General features: G+C 41.1%; 1 pseudogene; it reads right to left on the minus strand.

The window, feature by feature from the left end:
• Nucleotides 1–1,299: 1,299 nt before the first annotated feature.
• On the minus strand, nt 1,300–20,767 carry LOC119540779 (annotated as a pseudogene).
• Nucleotides 20,768–21,453: the final 686 nt, after the last annotated feature.

Genomic DNA, 21,453 nt, shown 5'->3' on the forward strand with positions numbered 1-21,453 from the left:
AGACAGGAGGGGCTTGACTAAGGTGGGCCTCAAACACAAAATCTTAATCAATAGTTCCTGTTCTAGTCCACAACCAGAAACCAAATTAACAGACATTGGCAAAAGAGTAGGCATAGTATATAAAGTCACTCACCCAGAAAATATCTGTTCCCAGTACTTTTCTCTTCTCAAAATCAAACTGTGCCATAGAGCTGATGATGCCAGCAGGAATGAGAGTGAGTCCCAGTCATAGCCTCTAGACTAATTGATATAAGTGTCCATGTACAGTCAGCAGCTGGAAATCCTCATCCTGCAGGGACCGTGGAGCCTCAGGCAGGGGTCTTTAAATCCTCTGCCCCATCTGGGTTGCCAAAATGATAATACTCGTGTTTGTTCTTGCCATTGCACACAAAAGCCAATTCAGTGACACCAGGATTTTGAGAAAGTTTATTAGCAAAGCCTAGCCCAGAAGAGACAGGAGGAAAATCCTCAGATCCACTTTCCTGAGCTGGAGGGATGAGGGATTTTTATTGGGTTAAATAAAGGGAAAAAGGGATAGGAACTTGGTACATTGTAACTAGCCATTTAACATTCAAATTGAGGATTTTAAGTTGGTCATTATTGCTGATTGGTTCTCTATTTTGAGGAGTGGGTTTGTGATGTTGCTGGTGGGACCTCTTGCTTTCTTTTAGGATCTGGTGTTTCTCTTTCCTTTTGCTCCTGCTAATTTTAATTCTGTTCTCAGGGTATTTTATGTTCTGGGGTCAATTTAAGTTATATGATTCAATAGTTAAAACTAGTGTCAGTCAATTCAGTGAAGGAAAAAGAAAGCAGGAACTTGTCCCACCAGTGATGTAATCTCTTATTAAAAATACAAGGCAGTGGGCTTAGAAGAAAAAAAGAGTAAAAAAAACTTCAACAAGTTGGTAAAAGAGAGGCTATTCTAGTGAATTAGAATGTGATTTCACTCCCAGGATAAGGGAATTCTGCCAGCCAAGGAATGTCCAAGAGCACTTATAAAAAAAGGAAAAGACTTGAGTACATACACGATAGTGACTCTTCAGCCCAATACAAATGGCAGCAAGTTGCTAACATGAAAGGGTTAAGCCATTAAAAACAAATAATGTAGATCTAGAGCCAAAGGTATCCTGCCAATATCATTTTCAAGCCCTCTCTGGCCTATTACCACTGTTGCCCATAAGTATTCTGATAAAATTCCTGGTTGTCATTACTGTAACCATAGTCACCAGAATAGTCTGCCTTACTCTTGCCTCCTACATTGCTCCCATGACTGCCAAAGCTCCATGGGAACCACAGCCCTTATGCTGTGTGCAGGAGCCCCTGTGCTACCCTGAGAGACTCTTGGTTGTCTATAGGTGCCCTCCTCTAATAATAGCCAGCTCTACCTCTTGGAGGTTGTGCTCACCACCCCCTTGGAGGTGGTGCTGCCTGCCCCCTTGATGGTAGTGTAGTACCTCACCCTCCCCTTACTCCTTCTTTTCCCCTTCCTGCCTAACCATCATCATAGCCATAGTAGGGATCTTCATGGCCTCCATGAAAGTTGTGATACCCATCACCATAGTAATCAGCATTGTAATCACCATAGCCATTGTTATCTGGAGGGTTGCCATGTCCACCTCTCCCTCCTACCCCCACCACAACCCCAGCCTCTAACTGGAGGTGACATGTGAGGAGGAGGCTGATAGTAATAATCTTCATATGTAGAGCTTCTCAAGGCCTGCCCAACAGCTTGGCAATCTTTTCTTTCCTCATCTAATGGCTTGGCTAAGACTATTTCAATTTCTTCCCATACCATTTCTTTGCCATTCATTTCATCTACAGCTACTCCTCTGTCTTCAAAATGAACAAATGCATAATCTTTCAACTTTTTCACTCTTTTAAGTTTTCAAAATTCAGAAAATGACTTCTCCAATATTTCTTCTGTCACTGTAGTAGCCAAATTTCTCAGAAATAAAACTTTCATCCTAGCCATGACTTCTGGATCTGGTTTTTCCACAGGGTCAGCCCATTCAACACTAACCATATTTTCCCATGATTTTACTTTTTTTTTAATGATTCAATTTTACTGAGATATATTCAAATACCATACAGTCATCCACAGTGTACAATCAGTTGTTCACAGTACCATAATATGGTTGTGCATTCATCACCACCATCAAGTTTTGAACATTTTCATTATCACACACAAAAAACAATTAGAATAAAGTTAAAGTAGAAAAGAACACCCAAAGCATCCCATACCCCATCCTTCCCTATTAATCATTTACTTTTCTTTGCTTTGTTTTTTTTTGTTTGTTTTGTTTTTTAAATTTAGTTTTATTGAGGTATATTCACATACCATACAGTCATCCATGGTGTACAATCAACTTTTCACAGTACCATCATATAGTTGTGCATTCACCAGCCCAATCAATTTTTGAACATTTTCCTTACACCAAAACGAATAAAAATAAGAATAAAAGATAAAAGTAAAAAGGAACTCCCAAATCATTCCATCCCCCCATCCCACCCTATTTTTCATTTAGTTTTTGTCCCCATTTTTCTACTCGCCCATCCATATACTGGATAAAGGGAGTGTGAGCCACAAGATTTTCACAATCACACCATCACACCATGTAAGCTACATAGCTATACAATCATCTTCAGAAATCAAGGCTACTGGGTTGCAGTTTGAGTTTCAGGTATTTCCTTCTAGCTATTCCAATACACTAAAAACTAAAAGGGGATATTGATATATTGCATAAGAATGCCCTTTGGAGTGAACTCTCAACTCCATTTGAAATCTCTCAGCCACTGAAACTTTATGTTGTTTCATTTCACTTCCCCCTTTTGATCAAGAAGATTTTCACAATCCCATGATGCCAGATCCAGGCTCATCCCCAGGAGTTAAATCCTGCATTGCTAGGGAGATTTACACCCCTGGGAGTCAGGTCCCACATAGAGGGGAGGACAATGAGTTCACCTGCTGAGTTGTCTTAGCTAGAGAGAGGGCCATATCTGAGCAACAAAGAGGTACTCGGGGGGAAAATCTTAGGCACAATTATATGCAGGTTTAGTCTCTCCTTTGCAGTAACAAGCTTCATAAGGGCAAGCCCCAAGATAGAGGGCTTGGCATACCACACCATCAGTCCCCAATGTTTATGAGAATATCAGTTATAACCCAGGGTGGGGACGTCCAACATTTCTTCATTTTCCCTCTGTTCCTCAAGGGGGCCATACAAATATATTTTTATTCTCTGACCAAATTACATTGGAATGTATTGCTATTTCACACTAACTTGTACAACCCCACCAGATCTCACTTCCTATTCAAAGTTCCATGTAATTATGGTGTTTAAAGAAATTGACCATATAAGTTAAATTATTCAGTGTGCTGTAAAAGATATATATCCTGTACCAAATAAACGTCTCTTCCCTTGGTCTCACACAGAAGTTGAAGTTATAAAGCACAATTAATATCGTCCTTTACCCTTTGGCCTGATTTGCTGTAGTCCTAATCAGATCCTATCTGCTTTATTCATCTCTCTAATTGAAGTCTGGACTCTCTTTCAGCTTTTTTAACAGTTGCCGTATGCACTAATACTGACATTCATAGCTGCCAAGGTCTAGCTCTGAGTTTCACGTGGCACACAGATACCCAAAGTTCCAGAGACCAACCAGGTTATACACAAAGAAATCAGCATCTCAGACTTTGGAGATAGCCATTACAATTCAGGAATAGATGTGGCTGCTGTAACAGCTTGCAATCTAGGGACCATTAAAAGAAGCATTCCCCTGATAAGCTGTGCTCTAAGATTCAATTCTCAGAGTTTACACATTGTAGTTAGTCCATATTGGTGAGGTGTTACAATATTTGTCTTTTTGTTTCTGGTGTACTTCACTCAAAATGCTGTTTACAGGATCCATCACTTTGTTGCATGTTTCACAGCTTCACTCCTTCTCTGTTGCTCAATATTCCATTGTATGCATATACCACAGTTCACAATTCTGTTCATCAGTTGATGTACTCTTAGGCCACCCCCACCCATTGGAAATCATGAATACTGCCTCCATAAACACCAGTGTACAAATGTCCACTCATGTCCCTCCCAGATCTTCCAAGTATATACCCCTTAATGAGGTTGCAGGACCTTATGGCACCCACTTAGGTTCTTGTGGAACCACCACATTGTCCTCTAGATAGGCTACACCATTCTACTTCCCCACCAACAATAAATAGGTACATCCCCCTCCCCATGTTTTCTCCAGCACTTTATCCCTATTTATATTTTTTCTTACAATTTTATAAAGATATATTCACATACCATGCAATCATCCATAGTGTACAAGTATTCATAGTATCATCATATACTTGCACGTTTATCACCACAATCAACACTTGAACATATTCATAACCGTGAGAAAACATTTTTTAAGAATTATAAAAAAGATAATAAAAAATAAAATACCATATAATATAGTATAATAATGAGGTCAGACAGCTGCCAAGAATCCCATATCCCTTTTTTATATCCCCATTATATACACATCTAGCTATGGTATATTGCCTTTGTTACACTAAATGGAAGCATATTACAATTTACTGTTAGCCACAGACTCCAGTTTGCCTTGATTATACTTTCCCCCCAATACCATACCTCCTTCAACACTTTTCAAGGTTGATATTCATTTGATCTCCCACATGTAAAAACATTTTTATATTTGTACATTTAGTTACAATCACTGACCACTTTAGTTTTCACGAAGTTACACAGTTCTAGTCTCTATCATCTATCTTCACCTCTGCTGTCATACATGCTCCTAGACCACCTCTTTCAGCTTTACTAACAGACATCTTTGTTCAGTGTATTTATAATATTGTGCTACCATCACATAGTATTATTCTATCCATTTCTGGATCTGTACAATCAATCCTGTTGAACATTCTATACTACTTCAGAATCAAATGTCTAATCTCTACCTTCTTTCTTTCTCTTGATAGCCTGTGTTCTCAGCTTTTAACTCTCAAAGTTTGCTCATTAATGTTAGTTCATATTAGTGAGACCATATAGCATTTGTCCTTTTGTTTCTGGTTAACTTCGCTCAACATAAGATCTTCAAGGTTCATCCACAGTGTTATATGTTCTGTGACATTGTTCCATCTTACAACTGCATAATATTCCATCATGTGTATATAACACAGTTTGTTTATCCACTCATCCATTTATGGACAGTTGGGCTGTTTCCATATCTTGGGAATCATGAATAATGTCACTATAAACATCAGTTTACAAATGTCTGTTCATGTCTTAGCTTCAGTTCCTCTGAGTATATACCTAGTAATGGAATTGCTGGATCATATGGCAAATCTATACTTAGCTTCTCGAGGAACCACCACACTGCCTTCAGAGTGGCTGCACCAATCTCCATTCCCACCAACAGTGAATAAGTGTTCCTCTTTCTCCATATCCTCTTCAGCACTTGTAATTTTCTGATTTTTGGATAATGGCCATTCTAGTAGTCATGAGATGATATCTCATTGTGGTTTTGATTTGCATTTCCCTAATAGCCAGTGAAGTTGAGCCTTTTTTCATATGTCTTTGAGCCATTTGTATTTCCTCTTCAGAAAAGTGTCTCTCCATGTCTTTTGCCCGTTTTTTAATTGGGTTGTTTGTCTTTTCTGTTGTTGAGTTGTAGGATTCCTTTTTATATTTGGGATATTAAACCCTTATTTGATATGTGGTTTCCAAATATTGTCTTCCATTGTGTTGGCTGCCTTTTTACTTTTTTTGACAAAGTCCTTTGATGTACAAAAGTGTTTAATTTTGAGGAGATTCCATTTGTCTATTTGTTATTTGGTTGCTAGTGCTTTGGGTGTAAGGTCTAGGAAACCACGTCCTATCACAAGATCTTTAAGATATTACCTTACATTTTCTTCTAAGGGTCTTATGGTCTTAGCACTAATATTTAGGTCTTTGTTCCATTTCGAGTTAATTTTTGCATAAGGTGTGAGTTGGGAGTCCTCTTTCGTTCTTTTGGATATGGATATCCAGTTTTCCAAACACCATTTATTGAAGAGGCCACTCAGTCCCAGTTGCTTTGGTTTGACTGCCTTATCAGAGATCAATTGTCCATAGATGTGAGGGTCTATTTCTGAACACTCAATTTGATTCCGTTGGTCAGTATATCTATCCTTATGCAAGTACCATGCTGTTTTGACCACTGCAGCTTTGCAATATGTTTCAAAGTCAGGTAATATGAGACCTCCCACTTTGTTCCTCTTTCTCAAGTTATTTTTGGCTATTTGGGGCAACTTGCCCTTCCAAATAAATTTGGTTGTTGGTTTTTCTATGTCTGCCAAGTAAGTTGTTGGGATTTTAATTGGCATTGCATTGAATCTGTAAATCAGTTTAGGTAGAATTGACATCTTAACTATACTTAGTCTTCCAATCCATGAATATGGTGTATTCTTCCATTTTTTTAAGGTCCTGTTTGATTTCTTTTGGCAGTTTCTTGTAGTTTTCTCTGTGTAGATTTTTTATGGCCTTGGCTAAGTTTATTCCTTAATATTTGATTCTTTTGGTTGCTATTGTAAATGGAATTTTTTTTCTTGATTTCCTCCTCCTGTGGCACATTACTTGTGTATTGGAACACTACAGGTTTTTGCATGTTGATCTTCTGGCCTGCCACTTTGCTGTATTCACTGATTAGTTCTGTTAGCTTTGCTGTAGATTTTTCTGGATTTTCTACATATACAATCATGTCATCTGCAAACAGTGAAAGTTTTACTTATTACTCTCTAGTTTGGATGCCTTTTATTCTTTTTTCTTGCCTAATTGCTTTAGCTAGAACTTCCAGCACAATGTTGAAAACAATGGTGACAGTGGGCATCCCTGTCTTGTTCCTGATCTTAGAGGGAAAGCTTTCAGTCTTTCTCCATTGAGTATGATGTTAGCTGTGGGTTTTTCATATATTGCCTTTATCGTATGGAGAAAGTGCCAATCTATTCCTATTCTCTGAAGTGTTTTCATTAAGAAAGATGTTGAATTTTTTCAAATGCCTTTTCTGCATTGATCAAGATGATCATGTGGTTCTTCCACTTTGATTTATTGATGTGCTCTGTTACATTAATTGATTGTCTTGTGTTGAACCACCCTTGCATACCTGGAATAAATCCCACCTGGTCATGGTGTATAATTCTTTTAATGTGCTGCTGGATTTGATTTGTGAGTATTTTGGTGAGGATTTTTGCATCTATATTCATTAAGAGATTGGTCTATAATTTTCTTTTTTTGTAGTATCTTTGTCTGGCTTTGATATTAGGGTGATGTTGGCTCCATAGAATGAGTTAGGTAGCTTTTCCTCCTCTTTTTTTGAAGAGTTTGAGCAGGATTGGTACTAATTCTTTCTTGAATGATTGATAGAATTCATATGTGAAGCCATCTGGTCCTGGGCTTTTCTTTTCTGGGAGCTTTTTGAGGACTGACTCAATCTCTTTACTTGTGATTGGTTTGTTGAGGTCATCTATTTTTTCTTGAGTCATTGTTGGTTGTTTATGCTTTTCTAGGAAGTTGTCCATTTCATCTAAGTTGTCTAGCTTATTTGCATATAGTTACTCCTAGTATCTTCTCATTATCTCCTTTATTTCTGCAGGGTCAGTAGTTATGTCTCCTTTCCCATCTCTGATTGTATTTATTTACACCCACTCTCTTATTTATTTATTTTTTTTGTTAGCCTAGCTAAGGGTCTGTCAATTTTATTGATTTTCTCAAAGATCCAACTTCTGGTTTTGTTGATTCTTTCTATTGTTTTCCTGTCTTAATTTCATTTATTTCTGTTCTAATCTTTGTTATTTCTTTCCTTCTCTTTGCTTTGGGGTTAGTTAGTTTGCTGTTCTTTCTCTAGTTCTTCCAGGTGAACAGTAAATTCCTCAATTTCTGCTGTTTCTTCTCTTTTAATATAGGTGTTTAGGGCAGTAGATTTCCCTCTCAGCACTGCCTTTGCTGCATCCCATAAGTTTTGATATGTTGTCTTTTCATTGTCATTTGCCTCAAGGCATTTACTAATTCCATCTCCCTTAACCCACTGGTTTTCTAAGAGTGTGTTGTTTAGCCTCCATATATTTGTGAATTTTACAACTTTCTGTCTGTTATTTATTTCTAACTTCATTCCATTATGATCCAAGAAAGTGCTTTTTATAATATCAATATTGTTAAATTTGTTGAGACTTGCTTTGTGACCCAAATGGGGTCTATCCTAGAGAATGTTCCATGAGTACTTGAGAAAAATATGTATCTTGCTGTTGTGGGGTGTAGTGTTCCATAAATGTCTGTCAAGTCTAGTTCATTTATCATACAATTCAACATCTCCGTTTCCTTATTGATCCTCTGTCTAGATGTTCTATCCATTGATGAGAGTGGTGTATTAAAGTCTCCAATTATTACTGTAGAGCTATCTACTTCTCCTTTCAGTGTTCTCATTGTTTGCCTCATGCATTTTGGGGCACTATGGCTTGGTGAATAAATATTTATGATTGTTATGTTTTCTTGATGAATTGACCCTTTTATTAATATATGGTGTCCTTCTTTATCTCTTTTAATTGTTTTACATTTGAAATCTAATTTGTCTGATATTAATATAGCTACTTCCACTTTTTTCTGGTTGTTGTTTGCATGAAATATCTTTTTCTAACCTTTCACTTTTGGTTTTATTTGTCCTTGTGTCTAAAGTGAGTTTCTTGTAGACAGCATATAGATGGGTCTTGTTTTTTAATCTATTCTGCCAGTCTATGTCTTTTTATTGGGGAGTTTAATATATTAACATTTAGTGTTATTACTGTAAGGGCAGTCCTTTCTTCTACCATTTTGTCTTTTGGATTTTATATGTCATATTTTATTTTATTTTTTAATCTCTCTCCTTTTACCCTTCCTAATCTTCATTTCTACACTCTTCTCCAAACCTCTCTCTCCCATCTTTTCCTATAAGCTTGTAGTACTCCCTTTAGTATTTCTTAAAATGCAGGTCTCTTATTCACAAACTCTCTCAATGTCTGTTTCTCTGAAAATACTTTAATCTTTCCCCCACTTTTTTTTTCATTTTTATTGAGATTGTTCAGATACCATACAATTATCCAAAGATCCAAAGTGTACAATCAGTTGCCCCTGGGTACCCTCATACAGCTGTGCATCCATCACACTTAATTTTTGTTCAATTTTTAGAAACTTTTCATTACTCCAGACAAGAAATAAAGTGAAAGATGAAAAAAGAAAAAAAGAAAAGGAAACTCTAAACATCCCCTATCCCTAACCAACCCCCCTCAATTGTTGACTCCTAGTATTGATATAGTACGTTTGTTACTGTTTATGGAAAAATGTTGAAATACTACTAACTGTAGTATATAGTTTGTAATAGGTATATAGTTCTTCCCTATATGCCCCTCTATTATTAACTTCTAATTGTATTGTCATACATTTGTTCTGGTTCATGAAGTGATTTCTAGTATTTGTACAGTTGATCATGGACATTGCCCACCATAGGATTCAGTTTTATACATTTCCATCTTTTGACCTCCAACTTTCCTTCTGGTGACATATGTGACTCTGAGCTTCCCCTTTCCACCTCATTCACACACCATTCGGCGCTGTTAGTTATTCTCACATCTTGCTACCAACACCCCTGTTCATTTCCAAACATTTAAGTTCATCCTAATTGAACATTCTGCTCATACTAAGCAAGAGCATCTACATTTCTTCCACAAGGCAGGAGGGAGAGTCAAAGAAGGTAGAGAGGCAAAAGAAAGAAGAAACAAAAAATGACAGCTAGGAAGCAGCAAAAGGAAAAATAACCTTAAATCAAAGTAGAATAAAGAATCAGACAATACCACCAATGTCAAGTGTCTAACATGCCTCCCCTATCCCCCCCTCTTATCTGCATTCACCTTGGTATATCACCTTTGTTACATTAAAGGAAGCATAATACAATGATTCTATTAGTTACAGTCTCTAGTTTATGCTGATTGCATCCCTCCCCCAATGCCTCCCCATTTTTAACACCTTGCAAGGTTGACATTTGCTTGTTCTCCCTCGTAAAAGAACATATTTGTACATTTTATCACAATTCTTGAATACTCTAGATTTCACCAAGTTACACAGTCCCAGTCGTTATTTTTCCTCCTTTCTTGTGGTGTCTCACATGCTCCCCATCTTTCTCTCTCAACCATATTCATAGTTACCTTTGTTCAGTGTACTTACATTGTTGTGCTACCATCTCCCAAAATTGTGTTCCAAACCACACACTCCTGTCTTCTATCACCCTGTAGTGCTCCCTTTAGTATTTCCTGTAGGGCAGGTGTCTTTTTCACAAAGTCTCTCGTCTGTTTGTCAGAAAATATTTTGAGCTCTCCCTCATATTTGAAGGACAGCTTTGCTGGATACAGGATTCTTGGTTGGTGGTTTTTCTCTTTCAGTATCTTAAATATATCACACCACTTCCTTCTTGCCTCCATGGTTTCTGCTGAGAGATCCACACATAGTCTTATTAAACTTCCTTTGTATGTAATGGATTGCTTTTCTCTTGCTGCTTTCAGGATTCTCTCTTTGTCTTTGACATTTGATAATCCGATTATTAAGTGTCTTGGCGTAGGCCTCTTCATATCTCTTCTGTTTGGAGTATGCTGCGCTTCTTGGATCTGTAATTTTATGTCTTTCATAAGAGATGGGAAATTTTCATTAATTATTTCCTCTATTATTGCTTCTGCCCCCTTTCCCTTCTCTTCTCCTGGGACACCAATGATACGTACATTATTGTACTTTGTTTCATCCTTGAGTTCCCGGAGACGTTGCTCATATTTTTTCATTCTTTTCTCCATCTGCTCCTTTGCATGTAGGCTTTCAGGTGTTTTGTTCTCCAGTTCCTGAGTGTTTTCTTCTGCCTCTTGAGATCTGCTGTTGTATGTTTCCATTGTGTCTTTTGTCTCTTGTGTTGTGCCTTTCATTTCCATAGATTTACTAGTAGGTTTTTTGAACTTTTGATTTCTGCCGTATACATGTCCAGTGCTTCCTTTACAGCCTCTATCTCTTTTGCAATATCTTCTCTAAACTTTTTGAATTGATTTAGCATTAGTTGTTTAAATTCTTGTATCTCAGTTGAAGTGTACATTTGTTCCTTTGACTGGGCCATAACTTTGTTTTTCTTAGTGTAGGTTGTAATTTTCTGTTGTCTAGGCATGGTTTCCTTGGTTATCCAAATCAGGTTTTCCCAGACCAGAACAGGCTCAGGTCCCAGAGGGAAGAAATATTCAGTATCTGGTTTCCCTGCGGGTGTATCTTAGAAAATTGCTCCACCCTCTGATGCCTCGGGTCACTGTGCTTTTCTGCCCAGCAGGTGACGCCTGTTAGCCTATAATTCTTGCCTGGTGTGAGGAGGAATGGCCGTGTTCCCCCAGGCTCTGGGGTCTGGTTCTGAATGGAAAGGGCCCCACCCCTTTCCTCCTAGAGAAGACAGACCCCTCAGGTGGAGGTCATTAGCATTTCAATGGTCTTGCTCTCTGCTTGTGGTGTCTCCACCCTTCCCAGAGTCACAGCCCTGGAAACTGAAAATGACTGGGGCTTTCTCCACTGAGCCAAAAAAAGAAACAGATAGTCCCCTTCAGACCCAGTCCAAGGCATCCCTCCGGCTCTCCCAGTTCAGTCGTCACCCAAAGCCTCTGTCTGTTTTTTGGGGCTGCATACCTGTAGTGAGCAGTTCACACTCGCTACTTAAAACCCCAGTTGGAGCTCAGCTAAGCTGTATTCGCTTGCTGGGAGAGAGCTTCTCTGTGGCACCACGTGGCTCCGCAGCTCAGGCTATGGGGGAGGGGGTCTCCTGACCTGGTTCCGCAGGTTTTACTTACAGATTTTATGCTGTGTTCTCAGGCATTCCTCCCAATTCAGGTTGGTGCATGATGAATGGATGGTCTCATTTGTCCCCCCGCAGTTATTCTGGATTATTTACTAGTTGTTTCTGGTTTTTTATAGTTGTTCCAGGGGACTACTTAGCTTCCACTCCTCTCTATGCCGCCATCTTGCCCGAGTCCTCTTACATTCTATTCTTAATTCAACAGCTAGCATGATCGTTTTTTTAGTAGCAGCGAGATCTTTTCACTCCTGTCTCATTCCGAGCAGTAGGCCTATGTGATCTGGTCCCTTGCCCTCTACCTTCTGCCTTCCCCCACTTTTGAAGGACAGTTTTGCCAGATACAGATTTCTTGGTTGGCAGTTTTTCTCTTTCAATATCTTATGTATATCATACCATTGCCTTCTTGGCTTCATGGTTTCTGTGCAGAAATGTGTACATACTCTTTTCAAGCTTCCCTTGTATGTGATGGATCACTTTTCTCTTGCTGCTTTCAGAATTCTCTTTTTCTTTGACATTGGACAATCTGATCAGTAAGATGTCTGGAGTATGTCTATTGGGATCTATTCTGTTTGGGATACACTGTACTTCTTGAATCTGTGGTTTTATGTCTTTCATAAGGGTTGGGAAATTTTCTTTGATTATTTCTTCTATTATTCTTTCTGCCCCTTTTTCCTTCTCTTCTACTTCTCGGACACCCATGACATGTATATTTGTGTGCTTCATGTTGTCATTCAGCTTCCTGAGACTCTGCTTGTATTTTTCCATTCTTTTCCCTGTCTGTTCTTCTCTGTGTATGATTTCAAATATACTGTCTTCCAGTTCACTGATCCCTTCTTCTGCCTGTTTAAATCTGATGTATACCTCTATTGTGTTTTTCATCTCTTCTATTGTGCTTTTCATTCCCATAAGTTCTTCTTTAAGCTTATGAATTCTTATGAATTCTTCTTTATGGTCATCCAGTGTCTTCTCTATATCTGTCATCTCTTTTGCCACATTTTCCTTCAGCTTATTGATTTGGTTTAGGGGATTTGTTTGAACATCTTTAATTGGTTGTTTCAATTCCTGTATCTCAGTTGAACTGTTCCTTTTACTGGTCCATATTTTCATATTTCCTAGTATGGCTTGTTATTTTAAGCTGTCTATGCAGCTGATCTTCTTGATTAGTTTATTCTGGAGCTTGTTTTCACTCTTTTACCTAAGGTTCTCTTGTTGGTTGGCTATGTCCTCTATCCTTTGGTGTTCAGTTCAAGTTATTCTAGACCTCTAACCTAGCTTCTTTTTATTTGATCAGAATTTTTCACCTCTTGTTTTTGTGGTTCTTGCCCTGCCTCTATGTAACCTTTTTGTGAGAGGGTCTCCCCAGGTACAGTCAACCCCAATCAGGTTTTCCCAGTCCAGAGAATCCCAAGTCTTAGGAGGAGGGTATGGAGTTTCCCTGAGAATGAGATCCCCCTGTGAAGCCTCTTGACCCTGTGCTTTTCTTTTCCTGTCCAGCAGGTGGTGCTTGTCAGCCCACAGCTCCCCACCAGTGTAAAGAGGTGCCATAGGTGTCTTTAATTGTCCACAGAATCTATCCCTGCCAGGGGCATGGGTGACTAAATCTGGTTTCTGTTTTCCAGCCCCTGGGATCTGAGTTCTTTGAAGGAGAACTGCCACTTGAGCTGGAACACACCCCCTTTTCTTGTGGAAGTTATGCCCTTTAGGGTATTGTATCCCTCAATAGATTCATTGCTTTGTCTGTCAGCCCTATCTTAGCTTTCTGTTGCCTGGGTCCAGAGGCCAGTTGCAAATATCTGAGGCTTTCTGTAAAGAGCTACTTAGAATAGTTATTTTAAAAAAATAAAAAAAAATCTCTTTTCAAGTCCTTTCCCCAGCCCCCAATTTTGTCAGTCCCAGTATAGAGCATTTAAAGATATGCACTTTAGGCTATTATCTCTTTCACCTGAATAGTTACTCTCTGACAGCTTTAATTCAGCCCTTTTCCAGAATCATGATGAATCCAGGTCTTAGAGGGGTGGAATGAGGGGGGCTATTGAAGTGTCCCCCCATTACTTAATTGGATTGTTCCAGATGCTTTTAGTATTATTCTTTGGAACTGACTCAACAAAAAGCCTGTTGTTTGCCATAGATATACACACTCCAACGTGTTTACCAGGTGAATTTCATAGCTGTCTCAAGTTTAACAGCTTCCTGTTCAGCTTCCTTACCAAAGAGGGTGATGAATGCATACCTTCTCTTCTGACCAGATGGTGGATCCACCATAATATATAGATCCCAATTGGGACCAAATGACCACAAAAAGCCCACCAACTTACCCTAGTATAAATCTCTTGGTCTCTTACCTGTGAAGACCTCTGTCCTAATTCCGGGTTGCACACCAGAGAACACACTGTCTGGTGGAGGACCACCTTACTTTCTCTGTCCTGTGGTTACATCCAGAGTATAACCAGTCCTTGATGGTTGCTTCTTCAGATCCCCTTGTGGACACTTGTACCTTGCTCCACTTTCTCCTTTTGCCTGGAGGTCTTCAAAACTCCACATAAAAATACCCTTTTGTTCTGAACATGTGATAAGTCACTTTCCTTGAACTGGTTGTAGTACAGACAGAGATCCTTCTTCATAAAATTCCCTGAGCTCCTTCTTTGTCCCGGCCGGCGGGACGTTCAACGGAAGCTCCAAATCCTGTGAGGGAGGAATGGTATGGGACAAGAGACACGAGGAATGACAGCAAGACAGGTTTCTGATCAAGCTGCAAAACTTTATTGAAGAGGCAGGGTATATATACTCTAAGGTAGAGGGAGTGGCTAGTACGAACGGGTGGTGGCCTAGGATTGGTGGCTGCAAAAGCGGGTGGCAGTCTAGGATTGGCTGCTGCTGTTGCTAGGGCGGATGGCAGATGTAAGGCTAGCACAGGATTGGTGGCTACTGTTGCTGGGGTAGAAGGCAGGTAGTAAAGCTAGCACTCTAGGTGCAAATCTTAGGCGCGATCGGCTATCACTTCCGTAGAAGGCTGAGGGCAACTTAAGCCGCTATTGCATCAGCCCTAGCGGTCATGTTGCATATCTCCGGCATCGCTGAGGGTGGATTTTATACATGCTACCTTAATCGTCCCCAACATCTCCTCCCTTTGTTTTTCAAAAGGATGGAGGAAGAATGCTGATCGAGCACTCTTTTGGCATTAACCTGCTGGGGGAAATAGAGGCCTCATTCCCCAAGTTGTTTGTGGCTCTGTTTTTCTGGGGAGGGGAGTTTTTGGCAGAGCAAAACCCCTATGCAAATGAGGCATATTTCTCAAGGAGCTCGAAAATGGCCTTTAATTGCTTTGGCCCTCCTTTGCAGTGCTTTGCCTTGCACCCAGCGGTACCAATCATAGCATACGCTAGAAGCATATTTTCGAGTTATATGCTGCTCCCGTAGGAGGGGGTTTCTTACCCGTAAGGGTGGGTAGCAGTCAGATGATCTGGATCCAAACCCTGGTCAGCGAGGTGAAGCCGGTGATAATGCACTTGAATAGGCTTGCTTAGGGCAGAGTCAAGTTGATCCTTAACTAGCTGTATTATTCTTTTTATGGCCCAAGGAGCAAAAGATATTATAAGGATTATGGTTATTAAGGGGCCTAGTATAGGGAGGAGGTAAGGGAGGATTCCATTAAGCCCCCAGGAGATACCCCCTTGGGCTTCTTGCTCACGTTTGCGATTTTCAATTCCTTCCCTAAGTTTGGTCATGGAATCCTTAACTATGCCAGAATGGTCAGCGTAAAAGCAACATTCCTCACCTAGCACAGCACAAAGCCCTCCTTGCTTAAGGAAAAGCAGATCTAAGCCTCTCCTGTTCTGGAGAACAACCTCCGATAGGGACGTAAGGGATTTTTCAAGATGGGTAATGGAGGTTTAAATGTGGGCTAAATCTTCGTCTATAGCAGCTCTTAGGTGGGAGAAGCCTTGGTTTTGGAGAACGATAGAGGCAATTCCGGTGCCTAGGCCAGTAATACCTAAAAGAGAAGCAATAGTAACAACCGTAACAAGTTCTCTTTTCTTTCTCAGCGTGGCTGGAGATTGCGCGACCAAGTGGTGATAAAGGTCTTCCTCTGTATGAAAGAGGACATGGGGTAACACAGCCACTAAGAGGCACATTTCCCCTGTTTCAGTTAGGGCTTTTGCTGATACGCAAGGAGTAAGCCCCGTAGAAGAGCACAGCCATTTTGCCCCTGTTGGGGGGATATAGAATTTACCAGGCGATGGAAAGAACGACTGTGCACAGACTGTTTTTAAGGAGGCAGAAATATTACCAATACAATGCCCAGAGTGAAGAACGGATTGCATAGTGAGACCGATTTTTCTTGCATTCCAAGGGCATTGGGAAGGATTGTCTTCATTAGAAGTATTAACTGTAACATTAAGAGCTATAGCATCATAATAAGGAGGCTTGGCAGAGAAACACAGCCAACAACTACGAGTAAAATTAGGCTGGGAGGAGTTTAGAGAGAGAAAGGTGGCTTGGAGTAGTGGCCAAAGCGGGCTGTCAAATGATATGGACGGGCTTGAGGGCGATAATATTGGGATGCTAATAAAAGGGGGAGTAGTGGGGTGAATTTTGGAAAGATTTTTGCTTGGCGTGCTCGGGATAGGAGGGGTAGCTGGAGGCGTGGGTTCTATATTTGGTCCAATGGCAGAAGGTTTTTGCTGTACTGCTTCCTTCTTTATTAGAATAAGGCTTCCTGGGTCGGTCCCTTTCATGTAAATCTTAAAGCCCCAAGTTCGACCGAGGAGCCAAGAGGGATCAGCAGGGAGCTGCACGGTGAGATTTAAATGTGAGCAGCTACCTGTAGGTGCAATGTGGTGATGACTTCCATAGATACCCCAGGTAATGGGTTCTTCAGGTGGTTTGCAGTTCAAGGGGGCCCATTTTAGAGTTAGGTAATGATCAGTGGCGTAAGGCTTCCAATGAGTGGCTAATGTTTCACATCCCCAATATGCACAGTAGTATTGGTTGGGAGCATTACAGTACGGTTTTCCGGGGTTTGAGGATGGGCACATGTAATATTGGGCTTGATTCCAACCAGTGGGGCATACGGAAGGAGTGGGAAATAGATCAGTTGCGTTGACAAGAAAGGAAGGTCGCCCTGCTGTAACTTGGGTTTGTATAACTGTGGAATCTTCCCATCGTGCCAAGGTCCATTTCCAAGGTTGATGGGGGTTGGAGTTGCTGAAGGTGGCATGCACACTTTGCAGGAGAAAATATAAGGCGGCAACTTTAAATGGCAGTAGGCATAACAAAGCCATACTAATAGAGGCTATAGGTTCTTCCCTGTTAAGGGAGACAAGCTAGCAAAGTAATACACCCTACAACGCACAAATATGCTATAGCAAGCAGGGATCTTTCTAACGGATTCCAATCTTTTGGGGCAACGGTTGCTAATCCGGCTGCAAACAGCAAAGCCAGAAGACCAATTAAGAAAAGCCAATAGTAATTCAAGTGGTAATTCATGTGATTAGTGATGGAATAAACCTGTAAGCAGGATTTCTTTCCACTTCCGGTTGTGTGCGGGCTGGTCGTCTCCGGATGGGTTATAGCAGGAGTTATTGATGCACTGGAAGAGAAAAGAAAGACATTTTTCTCAGGGAGAGGCTTCTACCCTGGAAAGGTTATTATTAAGAGGAGGGGAAGGAAGTGTTTCAGGGGTTTGTTTCCGCAATGAAGAATTAATATGTTTTATCAGCCGTTCTGGAAGCCAGCGAGGGCCTTCCCTTTTTTGATCGTATATGCAAGCAGAGCCTCATCCCCAAATAATCACGGGGTCAGGCCCATTCCATTCTGATGTTAAGGGGTCACGCCACATAACAGTGGCTTGTTGCGTTTGCGTTTTGGGATGCCAATGTCTGTCAGCTGCAGATTGTCCTTCATCATCCAGAGTTAGGAAGTTAAGAACAAAAAGAGCCTGATGTAAAAGGTCTCGAGGTCGTTGTTTGGTGAGATTGAGAGTACTTTCGGCTAAACGGCACAGGGCATTTTTTAAGGTGCGATGTGCTCGTTCTACCATTCCTTGCCCCTGGGGGTTATACGGTATTCCCGTGATATGCTTAATTTGTAATTGTTGACAGAAGGTTTGAAAATTTTTTCCAGTATATCCAGGCCCATTGTCTGTTTTAATGATTTTAGGTTGGCCTAAAATAGCGAAGCAGTGTAGTAAATGAGAAATAACATGCTTCGAAGCTTCGCCTGTTTGCAAACTAGCTTGAGAAATGGCCAGGTTGCTTACAATTATAGCATGTTGGAGACCTTGCTTGTGCCGCGAAATTTTTGTGCTGCGCTGCAAAATTTTGAAGAGCGGCGCCAATAGCTATTCCAAGGGTTTGAGTGGGCCTGATGCCAGAACAGAGCTTTATATAATTATTAAGATTAGTATTACGAAAGGGACGGATTGCTGCTTGGCAGGCAGTGTTAGCATTCTCATAGGCCAGGTGTTTAATAAAATCACTTTCGTTTTTGCTAGCCCCAAATAAGCGCTCAGCCATGTTTTGCAGGCGGCTAAGGAAATCGGTATATGGCTCATCAGGCCCCTGTCTTAATTTAGCAAGAGAGGCAGTGGCGGCGCCCTTTTGCGGAAGTTTTTTCCATGCTCTAAGCGCGGCCATTTGTATTTGCGCTAAGAGACCTGGGGGGAATTGAGCCTGCTTATCACTTTGATGGTAGGGACTTTGACCTAAAAATTTATTTAAGGTCCAAGTTTTAGAAGTGGCCTTACGGGCATTGCGGGTGGCATATTTTTTACAATGCTCCTCATAATCAGATTTCCATAACAGGAAATCACCGCCAGACAAGGCAGCTCTGGCTAGCTGGAACCAATCGTTAGGAATAAGTTCCTTTTCATTAAGGCTTTCCAGCAGGGCGAGCGTGAAGGGAGCGGTAGCGCCATAATCACTCACTGCCTTTTTTAATTTCTCTAGATATGTTAGACTAAGTTTTTTATATTTAGCTGTTGAGGTGGAACTAGCTTCCTCCTGCTCTCCTTCGCTAGAGTCGGGGGAATCTAATTTATTACTCTCCTCGCTATCGCTACCAGAATCGCCATTTTTGGAGCCGGCGACACCATGTTGAGAACCGGCGGCGCCATTTTGGGAGCCGGCGACGCCATTTTGAGAATCTCGAGTCTGACTACGCGTAACCGGAAAAGCATAGGCGCGGCGAGTACAATGGAGGCGTGATGAGCGGGCATTTTCTGGAAGCGAAAGGGCTGCAATGCTTTGAGTTGCCGACCGGAGGTCGGCGAGCAGATCGGCGGTATGCTGCTGCTCCTGTTTAAAAGTTTCTCTAAAATTATCGGCGTGTAGCCGGAGATTTTCTGTGGCTTCTTCTAAAGCGCGAAACTGAGATAAGGGCGTGACTGGATAAGAATGAGAATATGGTTTGAGAAAATCGGGTGCGTAAGGGGGTGGCCGAAACGGAGGAAGGGAGTTATTTTCTAAAGAGGGAGAAATTCTAACCTCCGGTTCCTCCAAAGAGGGAGAAATTTTAGCCTTTGGTTCGATTTCATGCTGATCGGGCGACAAACTGACTTGACTGGTTGGGGTATTTGGCCTATCCCTGTCAGAATTTTCGTTTAAGGGATATTCAGGCATGTTAATAATTACTGAGCCACATGCTGAAGCAGGGCAAGAGTGCTCTCTTAAAGCTTCCTCTCCTAATTTACAGAGGTTTTGAACGTCTGGAGCTGAAGAGTGGACTTTCAGAATTTCATTAATTAGGTTCCAATAAGAAAAGGCAGTAACCGGGACCTTTTCAGGACCAAAGGTTCGAAAATAATCTTTTAAACAATCTCCAACTCTTAGCCAGCACTGGTGATCTATAGTACCTTCTCGAGGGAACCAAGGGCAGGTTTGTAACAGGAAATTAAAAAAGCGCGTGAGATCTTTTTTCTTAACTCGTGTTTCTCGTGCCTTGAGTGATTGCTTAACTTGACTAACATATAATTCGTGTTGGGAAATTCCTTGTCCCATGATGAGGGTGGGGGCTTACCTTTCGTTGCTTTCTTTCCTTCTTCTTCTTTCCTTTCGCCGGCACTGATCGACTGCTGAACGGATCTGTCTCGCGAGCGCGCTTCCCCGCGGCGATCCCGGGTGCGGTGAGTGTGAGAGGCCTCTCTCTCCTTGAGTGCGGTGTTCCGTCTCTCACAGAACTTCGAGCCCCACATTGGGCGCCAGTTTGTCCCGGCCGGCGGGACGTTCAACGGAAGCTCCAAATCCTGTGAGGGAGGAATGGTATGGGACAAGAGACGCGAGGAACGACAGCAAGACAGGTTTCTGATCAAGCTGCAAAACTTTATTGAAGAGGCAGGGTATATATACTCTAAGGTAGAGGGAGTGGCTAGTACGAACGGGTGGTGGCCTAGGATTGGTGGTGCAAAGGCGGGTGGCGGTCTAGGATTGGCTGCTGCTGTTGCTAGGGCGGATGGCAGATGTAAGGCTAGCACAGGATTGGTGGCTATTGTTGCTGGGGTAGAAGGCAGGTAGTAAAGCTAGCACTCTAGGCGCAAATCTTAGGCACCAACGGCTATCACTTCCGTAGAAGGCTGAGGGCAACTTAAGCCGCTATTGCATCAGCCCTAGCGGTCATGTTGCATATCTCCGGCATCGCTGAGGGTGGATTTTATACATGCTACCTTAATCGTCCCCAACACTTCATAAAATTCCCTGAGAGCATCAATTGCTGTTTCATCAAGAGCTGCATAAACTACCAATCCCACCTGAAATATTTCCTCAAGTCTCACTGCCATGTTCTGTGGGAGGCCTATTTCTATCAGTGTCTTGTAGTGTTCTGTGTGTTACACTAGAAGGATCCACTGGTTCTTCCTATTGTTTTAACTTACCACATTACTGTTCACCTGATTAGCCATTTTACTCTGCAAGGCAGAGCAGAGGCTGACAGGCTGGACTCTGAGAATCAGCAATGAGGTGCTTTGGAAATGACTGGAAATGGCGCCCATGCCAGCTGCCCCCTCCCCTCCCCCCACTCATGAACAGAGTGGTAGCCATTTTTTAAGTAATAAGACTATCATATTTTTTTCCTGTTACTTCCATCTAAGGAGAGCATGTCAAATCAAGAGTCAATAGTTTATATTTTAAACTACGTTTATATTAAAATAGGTAATACTTTTACATGGATCAAAATTTCAAAAACAAAAAGTCCATCCTTTGACCCTCCCCCAACCTCCCCAATTATCATCCCCCTTACACACACTCATACACACACACACAGACACATAGACAGGCAACATGTTAGTTTCTTGGGACTCCTCCCAGGGATATTATTTTGTCCATACAAAAAAATTCATGCATATTATAAATAAGGGTATTCTGAACACATTACACTGCATCTTGGTTTTTTCACTTTGTGTATGTTGTAGTGATTTCCTGATCAATAAATTTTCTTCATTCTTTTGCTTGGCAACAGAGTATTCTATTGAATGGATATATCAATATATTTGACCTATCACCTCTTGCCAATACTAACAATGCTGCAATAAGTAATGTTGCATAAAGGATATTTCAAATGGGTGTGAATACTTTCTAGAAGTGGTAT

Source organism: Choloepus didactylus, chromosome 7 (genome assembly GCF_015220235.1).
Source record: "Choloepus didactylus isolate mChoDid1 chromosome 7, mChoDid1.pri, whole genome shotgun sequence".
Lineage (NCBI taxonomy): Eukaryota > Metazoa > Chordata > Mammalia > Pilosa > Megalonychidae > Choloepus > Choloepus didactylus.